Here is a 10466-nt window from a genome sequence, read left to right on the forward strand (position 1 = left end):
TCATCTTATTTTCTTCTCTTTAAGCCATAAGATGTACCAAAATTATTTCATTTTCCCCTACATTCCTTTGTTTCATTTAGTTTACATCATGGTATTTGTATGTAGAGAGAGAGGTATGTTAAAATATTGTTATAAAAAACTCAATTACTCTATAGTATAGCATTGTTCATCTTTGACCCAGTATATTAATTCCTTTAGTGAATAAATGTCACCAGTCATTTCTTTATAAAAGCATTTCAGTAAGAGGACCAGCAATATGGAGAGAGATTTCTCTCTAACCCCCAGAAAAAGATCAAGTCAAACAGTAGTGTAGAGCAGTTATGTAAAATATGAAAATACATAATTTGCAGCTGCAATTTTTCATATTAAAAGCATTTTAAAACTATGAGAAATTCAAAGACTTTCTGTCTTGGTTAAATAGGCCAGCTAATAAAACTGACAGAGATACTGTGAGAACTTATGTATATCTAGTCAAGATAGAGCAAAAATGTTATAATTTTTTAAAAGTGGCAATTGTTAACTAGCAGTATATAAACAGTGTCCACAATTTGGTGGTTGGCCACGGCTTTATTTTTTTTCAAGTTATTTCTATAGCAGAAATATTTCTGAAGTCTACCCACCCATGAGTTCAGCAATTATACTTTTAGAGTGTAAAATTATATGCCCTTAATTAACAACACATACAAAGCTACAAAATGTCATCTATACAGATTAAAAACAATTTTAAAGTATTATTTACCAATTATTGATTGAATGGTTTTACTGGGGTACATATTTCAAACGTTTCAGCCAACTGGCTTTTAGTTTTAAGCCCAAATTGATTCATAAATTCACTGCAGGGTATTTCAAAAAGAGTGCAACAATAAGGCATGAGTAAAAATAACATTGTAGTAGGAACAGATTTTGCATATGTGAAAAGGTAATTTACAAAAATACATGAATCACTTTTTAAAAAGAACTTAGTTGTAGTATTATTAACTCACATGGTACTGAGAATTGGACCTATCAACAGTTTTTTTTCTATAGCAAATTTTATCTAGCTGTAAGCAAAGTCTTTTCAACAACAACAAAACAAAACTCTCCAGGAAAACCTATATGGCTGTGTGAGACAAATAAGCAAACATACCATTTGATAGCGATTTTTGCCTAAATTTTAAAATAAAAATGTCCACACTCTTTCATTAAAACATTAAGCCTCTGTCAAAAATGTATTTCTTATTTTTGGGTACAGGATTAAAGGATAAGATGATACTTACAAGTAAAGAAAGTTTACAAGACAAAACTTAACAAAAGTTTCTCAATAAAAGTATTTTAACATTCAAACTTGACTTATAACAAAAGAAACAAGATTGCAAACAAAAATGTTTATGCATTTTCCAAACATAAATAAATGAAATAGTGTTTAGGCAGTAGGGCTCATGCTGACGGCTAGCAGGAAGTTAACTAAGGGTAACCTACTTGGAAAAAAATCTTTAATGTACAAATAACAAGGCCAAATTATGGACTGCAGTAATTTATCATCACTGCCATTTTTCTTACTTCCAAAATAGAGCCTTGATTAAACCATTCATACCCTATATTACTCATACATTTACTTCAGAGATTGAGGAACTATATACAACAAATGAATTTATTTTCACCATAGGAATAACATAGTGTACCTCTCTGCCAGTGTTACTTGAAAATCTTCCATGTCAAAACAACTTGACAGCAGATATAAACTATTAAATAAATATACAGTGATCTTTCATTACAGTCCTTTAAAGACGCATGATAATTCATGCTGTTAACCTTAGGATCACAGTGCACAGAATCCAAATATAAACAGTTGGGGAGACTTTTAGAGTAATGTTGGATCCCTCACTTTATTTATATTCCCACTGTAACTGATAAGTTCATTTCATAGGCCCTATCATGCATTAAGCATTGAGTGGCAGGAGTTAATGAAAATTGTTCCTGTTACAACGTCCATTGCTGGCAATGAACGTACCAAAACCGCCAAGGAAGTCATTGTTATTGCACAATACGTGAGGACTTGGAGCTTTTCCAAAAGCTTAAAAAATAAAAATAAAAATGGAATTATATTTGACATTCCCTGACACCTGCATTAATACTGTATGACTAATAAAAGCATGTCAGTTGCCTGGACTGAATCAGCGATCAACATGTGCCCAGAATGCACACAAGTAAAAATGCAGTAAAAGGATGTAGTCTTCATTGCCTATAGGTCACTTCCAGTCAAAGACTGAATGATCAAAGTGCTCATTTTCTCAATAGGACTATCTTCTGTAGGAGGATCATAATAGTGGCATCAACAAGCATCTTCATGATACCACCATTTTGTTTTCTTTGGATTCTTGTTACGTGTTCGCACATAAAAAGAATTATCTGGTGGTCGTCTCTTTTCTTTGCAGCTGGAAAGCATGCTAATAATGCTAAGACAAACTGATTGGACTGAGAGTGCTGGGAACCAGTCTTCTGTTAGAATGGATAAACAGGTATGACCATTGCTATAATCATGAAGATGAACAGGAATATTTTCACTGGTAAACATGACTGTGTAATTGAATTTTGAACAGTCTTTTCATTTAAAGTCATCCCAGGAGGTGGGGGGTCATTTTGCAAAGCCAACAATTATTTCTGTAGTCATTGAGACTGAAATAATTCTTAACCAACAACAGAAGCGCAACACTTTGGCATAACGTACCTCAGTCTAGAAATAAAAGGTATTGGTCTGAAAAGAAAATTATACTGCCTTTTTTTTTTGAGACGGAGTCTCACCCTGTTGCCTAGGCTGGAGTGCAATGGCATGATTCATTGCAACCTCTGCCTCCCGGGTTCAAGCGATTCTCCTGCCTCAGCCTCCCAAGTAGCTGGGACTACAGGCACGCACCATCACGCCCGGCTAATTTTTTATATCTTAGTAGAGACAAGGTTTCACCATGTCGGCCAGGCTGTTCTCGAACTCCTAACCTCGTGATCCGCCCACCTCGGCCTCCCAAAGTGCTGGGATTCCAGTGCCCGGCCTTAGATTTAAAATTTAATGCAGGAATAGAAAACCAAATACTGCATGTTCTCCCTTATAAGCGGGAGATCAACAGTGAATACACACGGACATAAAGATGGAAACAATGCTGGAGCCTTCTAGAGGGGAAGGCAGAGAGAGGAGCAAGGATCAAAAAACCACCTATCGGGTACTATGCTCGCTACCTGGGTGACGGGATCATTTGTATTACAAACTTCAGTGACATGCAATTTATCCATGTAACAAACATGTACATGTACCCTCTGAAATGAAAAAGTTGAGAAAAAATATTTATGATTTAAGGCCAACTGGGGGCCAGAGTTGAGGGCGACTAGTAAATGTCTGCTAATTATGGCCTCTCTAAGCTTAACCATATATAAAAATGACACTGTGTTGGTAAAGAATTGATTTGGAAAATAAAGTGAGTCATAGGTAAAATGAATTTAAAATGATAGCCCCAAATGAAATAATATTATGGAAAGCAATTCCATAAATCTAGCTTGTTCAATACTTTATAATGTGAAATAGAATACTTAAAACAGCCACAGTCTTTGATACAATCAAATAACCAATAAATTCTGCCAATTTGGGCTTCCTAAAATTCTCCTGGGGGCCAAAATCATCCATTTTGTATGGTCATGTAGCTATACAGTTAATGCCAAAGATCCGGGGCTTTTTTCCTGCAAGTTTTTACTTTTGGTGACTGAATGGAAATGCCACTCACTACTCTTTGCAAAAGTAAGATTTTCGTGGATATCTTGCTCTTTATGATTTCAAGAAGCAGATAAATATTCTTCATGAACTGTTTTAATGATATAGCAATCCAGAATAAAGATTTGGTATCACAAAGAAGTGATTCTATTCTAAAATTTCATTTTGAATTTTCTGGTCACAGTGTTGTAGGGAGGCATGGTTAAGTATTAAAATGAAGCACTTGCTTAAACCAAAGGGGATTTCCTAATCAGAAGTGAAAGCCTCCTGATACTCTGCTGCAGGCGTGTGATACTGCAGCCCTTCTCTAAGTGCATATCTCACATTCAAAGTCATTTCTCCATGCCTGTCAAGTGAACTGAACCCCCTGATTGTCTGTCTAGGACAGTGATCCATTTCTAATGTATGAGGCTACAGTTTTTGAACTCATAAACTGTAAACTGTATTAAATAAACTGTCTCCTGATTGATGAGTGCTGCTCTTATAGGCTAATTTCTCATCTAAACAGTGATATGAAAATTCTTGCTAAAGGGTTGGTGACAGGACTAAACGGGGGTAATAGCAGACTTAATCAAGAAAGACAAATGGGATTCATTAACAACTGGCACTCAGCAGACAGTCTTCAGAGACTTCTCAGCACAATCTCATTGGTCCAATCGAAAATAATTGTGTGCTGCTTTTATCACTGAATGCAGAACAAGGCCAGTGAAAAATTCTATTGGTGATATTAAGTAGAATTCAAATTCGGATTGAATTTTGTGCCAGGCAGCCCATCTCTGGATGAGAGGAATGGAGGGGGAAAAATCGTGGCTTTCATGCTGGGATTTTTTTTCTCTGATTGATCAGTTTTCCCATATTGCTCATTCCACTCCGGTATCTTAATCAACTGGATCTTGCCCTAACTGGCAGGGATGTCTATGCCAGAGGCATCTGGTCTCTGGCTGGCTTAAGAATTGGCACATGGTTTATTTTGTCCAAGCTTGCTGAGCTCCACTTCCAGTAATGCCTGTCTTATTGAGCTGTTTAGATTTGGCTTGTGCGGTAGAGATGGCTAACTCTCTACCAGAGCATGCTCCCCTTCCGCAGTATAGAGAGTTTCCTAGGAAGTTCCTTCTAAATCAGGATCTATGTTTCCCAGTCCCCCTGCATTTACGTGAGGGAAGTGTGACTAAGCTGTTGCCAGTGGTTTCCAGGCCAAAGAAATGCATGCCATTTCCAGACCTGTCATGTAATACTTTCACACTTAGTCTTTCACCCTCTATTTTTCCGATCTGTCAGCCAGAATTAGAGGATCCAGCAGATCCAAGCCACTTGTAAATGATGAAGCCACAGACAGAAGGAACATGAGTCATATGTGGGAAGAGTAGTGGATTTTACATGAAGGAGAAATAGTTCTCACGTTACACCACTGAGAATTAGGGGTTTATTTGTTGTGGCATCTAACTTTACTTTGATTGAGGCAGCTAGTTTTAGGTCTGCCTTTAGACCTATTGGCTTTGGTGACCTTACTTCTTTTTTTTCTTTTTTTTTTTTTTTTCCGGAGTCTTGCTCTTGTCACCCAGGCTAGAGTGCAATGGCAAGATCTCAGCTCACTGCAGCCTCCGCCTCCTGGGTTCAAGCGACTCTCCTGCCTCAGCCTCCCGAGTAGCTGGGATTACGGGCGCCCACCACTAAGCCCAGCTAATTTTTGTATTTTTAGTAGTGACAGGGTTTCACCATGTTGGTCAGGCTGGTCTTGAACTGCTGACCACGTGACCCGCCCGCCCTGGCCTCCCAAAGTGCTGGGATTACAGGTGTGAGCCACCGCGCCCGGCCGTGACCTTACTTCTTCTTTTTTTTTTTTTTTTGAGACAGAGTCTCGCTCTGTTGCCCAGGCTGGAGTGCAGTGGTGCGATCTCGGCTCACTGCAAGCTCCACCTCCTGGGTTCAGGCCATTCTCCTGCCTCAGCCTCCAGAGTAGCTGGGACTACAGGTGCCTACCACCATGCCTGGCTAATTTTTTGTATTTTTAGTAGAGATGGGGTTTCACAATGTTAGCCAGGATGGTCTGGATCTCCTGACCTCATGATTCGCCCACTTCGGCCTCCCAAAGTGCTGGGATTACAGGGGTGAGCCACCGCGCCCAGCCCTTACTTCTTAACTGACCTCCTTAGCTTTTGATTTTGTGTACAGTTAGGCTTTAAGGCATGTGTACCCTTCTGGCTTGGGCTTGTGAACTCTAAGCTCCATTTTTGGATGAGGATTTCCCATTGGCCTGCTTCCCCCCTAGAGCCCATTCTCAGGTACCCAGGTATAACATGTGCCCCACCCCACCCCAAACTGTCAGTGAGAAAAATGAGATTGGACACACATAGTTGAAGCCAATTAACATCTTGTTTTTAGTTTTTTTTTCTTTTTTTAATCTTTAGCATCAAGAGGTTATACAGGAATTTTATGGAAATAGCTATCTGGTCAGATTAAGGGGAAGCAGCAACTGCGGCCCAGAAGTTTTAAATGCTGCTTAACCCGCTCTCCTCTAGGCTGCACTTCTGGGGTTATTGGGCTGACAACAGCTGGACCATTCTGAGACCCTTACTATGGCAGATGCTGTTGTGGCCTGCCCATATTCTTTCAACTCCCACTGTTCCGTTACACATCAGTGGTGTCTACTGCAAGATACTGCTATTCTCCTCCTTGGCGTTTTATCTTGACAGGTCTGAAGTGCCGCTGAGGGCAGGCTGTAGCCCATGACAGATGAGGGTTAGGGGATTAAAAACGCAGCCTCCTTGTCCCTCAGCAGTGGATAACTCTGAGGCATGCTCTACGTTGTCTCTCGCAGTGCCTAGTGGGGCTGAGCCTCAACTGCAGCCAGCTATAATGCACATGTCATGGTCTCCCTTCCCTTCTATGTTTTAGTTCCCTATTTCTCTACTGGGGCTTCCTAAGATTACCACCCAAATGAACTACTTGTGCTCAGATCCTTATCGCTAGATCTGCTTTTGGGGAATCCAGCCTAAGACACTGACAGTCTTCCTTTTCATTTTAGGGATTATGACATCAGCTATTTTTGAACATGAGCCAATCAACTGATGGGAAGTAGCTGCTGATCTCTGATGTAGTGAATTATAATCTGCTAAATAGGAGAAGTAAAAACAGCTGATATATAAATTTGATATATAAATTAGTATGCTGCATTAAAGCTAATTAAAGCTGAGAATTATATAGAAAATAATTTTTTGGTGTATGTGGACACTGTGAGAGCTGTAATCACAGATACACTTCATCTAGTTGAAGCAACTTCAGGAAATGTGGTCACTCCATCTGTTTTTTCTGCTCTCTTTTGAGGGTTCAACTGTATTGTTCTAGATATGACATCAAGGGACATTATGGCGACTCTACACTTGAGGATGAAAATTTCCATTTGAAGAACAAGTTACCTGCACCTGGCAGGTGCAGTGACCTGGCAGCTGCCTCAGAAGTGGCAGCTCTTGCTGCCAGCTCTGCTCTGATCTATGCTTCTGCAAGCCATACTGCCTAGTGGATATGCCAGTGTGGCTGGGTAACGGTTTTTATCTTTCCTACAATCTCTCAGGTGCCTTATACCCCCAAATAAATACCCAATCTTAATAACAATTGTGTGCTTCTAGGATAATATATCAAGTCATTTAACATAAGTACAAAAATAAATATAAAAACAAGTGAAAACATCAGGCTTGTTATCCACTGCGGTTTTAGCGCAAGTCCATCTCTCCATCCACTTTCTGCAGATAGCTGCTGTGAAGCCCTTCCGAATAAGAAATTCTGGAGCTGTTTCAACTCTAGGTACAAATACAGCCACAGCATGAGTGAGTGGCATGAACAAGTTTTACCCTAACTTCGTGCCCTCTCCAAGATCTTTGTGCTTTCAACTGCCCCTTCCCACACATTTGGCAGCCTCCCTCCAAGGCTTTATGCGAGCCGTATTTTCCATGCCTCTCCCATCACTAGATGATTGTGAGAGTGAAATATGAGTCTAGCCACAGAAGATAACATAATCTTTACATTTTCAGCAAAAGCAGGTGATAGCATATATTTGCCCTTCAGACACCTGAGGCGACTCTAGCCACACCCCCCTCAACTTCTCTAGGACCCATAATAATGAGTAAGTCGAGTGGAGATCGCAACTTTGAGGGTAAACAGCCAAACACCCCTCAGCACCTACTGATGCCTGTGTTATCGCCCTGAAGGATTTCTTCAGGTTTTGAAGAGCGACGTGAGAGAGCTTTCTTGCATTGATTCTAGCCCCTGAGTTGTTGGAAGGGACACTTCTCAGTATGGCAAAGTATTTCATTCCCTGAAGCTAAGGCTTAGCAGATGTCTCCTGATGAAAGCCACTAAGCAAAGGCTTGAAAAATCACCTAAAACTATAGAAACGCAGGGAAGGTGCTAATTGAAGCAGGAGAGCCTGGGCTTCTAGTGAAATTCTCAGAAATAAAAAAAACAAGAACTCAGAATGTGATTAGAGAAGTCTCACTGGATGCCATGGGATAAATAATATGTATATAATATATGAGATGTGTATATATATTTATATATTTATACACATCATGCATAGTATATGTATCTATATCCTTTTATTTAAATAATGATGGTACACTATACACTGTTTTGTACACTGTTTAGCCACCTAATGCTAAATCTGGGGACTGTTTCATAGCTCTCCTTATAGAAAAGTCTTGTTATTTTCTACATATATAAATATAATGAATTTATGAATATGGTTATTAATGTTACAAAAAGGTTATATCATTACTAGATTTGATCTCCGACATGTAATCATTGTTCCTGCAGTTAATCATAATGCAACTTCAAGCCAATTTAGTAACTTTCAAGTATTCATATTTTCTAAAGCACCCCAAAATTTAATTAAATATGAGTTTTAATGGTGAGACTAATGTGGAGACTGCTGATACCTCACGTATCTTTTAAAATAGATGTTTAGAACTCAAAATATTGTGACCATTAATAACGTGACTTAAAAAATATTTAGAATCAATCATTAGTAAGAAATCACATATAGTTAAAGTGAGATAATATGATTAAGTAGAACTCTATAATTTGTTAACAGGCTTTTGTGTTTGCCTAATATGACTAAGGAGTTTACATTAGAAATTTGAAGCTGTTTGATTGAAAAGGCAAATTTGCCCTGCAATGTTGAGTTTAGATTACTTTTCCTAACTTCTCTTTATACTTATACCTTGCTGTGGTAGAACCCATAATAATTAAAAAAAATTTAAAGAAAGAATTAACCGATGTTCTGGAGAGTGCGTAACACGCACATTTTGCCATAGTTTTTTTCATATGTAAATTCATATCTTATCATGAAGCAACCTACAAAAGATGATTTCTATTAATATGTTTGATGTATATTTTTTCCCACAGGTTCTCAGCTGGTGTGTATTTTCTTCCTCTGTGGATTCTGCCCACCATCAAGTACCATGTCTCGCATATCATAGACACAGAGAAATAATAGTCGCTGAATTGTACCATGCTAAATCTGATATTAAAAATCATTCTTTATTTGTGAACAGAAATAGCTTCCTATCCTCTAGGTAACAACGACAACAAAAATTCAAAGAAGTTTCTTTCTTTGGGGTTGCAAGTAACAGGAACTGAGTGAAACACGGTACTGAAATAGAAAACTATCTAATAGTGATCACTAAGTAGAAATGACACTTTACATGATTTTTGGGTCTGACTCATTGCTTTTGGGAAACTGGAAACTTTATTGAAAAGTCTGATCTTTACAGCATGACAAAAACTCCTTGGGAAATATGTAACAAAAAGTCCCAGAGATAATTTTGGCACTGAATAGAGAAAAATTTACTGGAGTGGGAAACCAGGAGTGCAAAATCGGAGATGGCCATTGGGCTGAAAAGGGACAAGCAAAGGTCCATGTGGAAAACATCTCTCTGTCTTCTGTAATAGAAAGGATACTTTTAGAGAAGTATAACTGAGGCTGCAAAAGTAGATACAACTTATATTTGAGACCTATTATAATTCCCTTATCTTGGGGAAATTATTTAACTGGTTAGTTTCTTCATGTATAAATTGGGGATAAATATCTACTTATTTATTCAATCGTGAGGATTAAATGAGAGAATTTGTGCAAACCATCTAGCTGTTCTAGCATACAGTAAGTGCTCATCAATGTTAGATATTGTTATTACCTATTCTATAAATGATGGGGAAATTGTCCATTTGAGTAGGTTCCTGGCCAGACTGTGGAATGGTCTATTTCTAATCAGCATTCCAGCTGTCAATAGGGAGGGCAGTTGGCCAAACACTGCCTTAGGATAGCAAATGATGAATGATTGCCTTTCTGAAGGGAAATCAGATCCTCCTCCTGTTGATGTCACTGAAACACAACAAAGCATGCCAAGAGGGCCTCTGATGCTGTTGTGAAAGCAGAGGTATACAGTGATAGGTTCGAGATGAGTATGTTACAGCACCATGAGAGTCATTAGGACCTCTAAAATGAATCCTTAGGCTTCCCAGGATACTATGCAGACCTTTGCTAGTCTATCTAGTTCTTAAAAGGAAACACCAACATCTGTTCTACCTCTGTAGCATGGCAGTGAGCAATCATATAGAAGTGATAAAGAGCAGTTAAAGCTACAACTAGTTAATCCATTTCTCTCTCTATTTATGTTAATATAGGTTGACAGACTGGAATGCCAACCAGTGTGTGGACAGTAAGGGACATGCTTTA

At 38.6% G+C, this 10466-nt stretch overlaps 1 pseudogene; it reads right to left on the reverse strand.

The window, feature by feature from the left end:
- Positions 1-257: 257 nt before the first annotated feature.
- Positions 258-3264, reverse strand: LOC129138530 (ubiquitin-conjugating enzyme E2 W-like; annotated as a pseudogene).
- Positions 3265-10466: the final 7202 nt, after the last annotated feature.

Source organism: Pan troglodytes, chromosome 1 (assembly GCF_028858775.2).
Source record: "Pan troglodytes isolate AG18354 chromosome 1, NHGRI_mPanTro3-v2.0_pri, whole genome shotgun sequence".
Lineage (NCBI taxonomy): Eukaryota > Metazoa > Chordata > Mammalia > Primates > Hominidae > Pan > Pan troglodytes.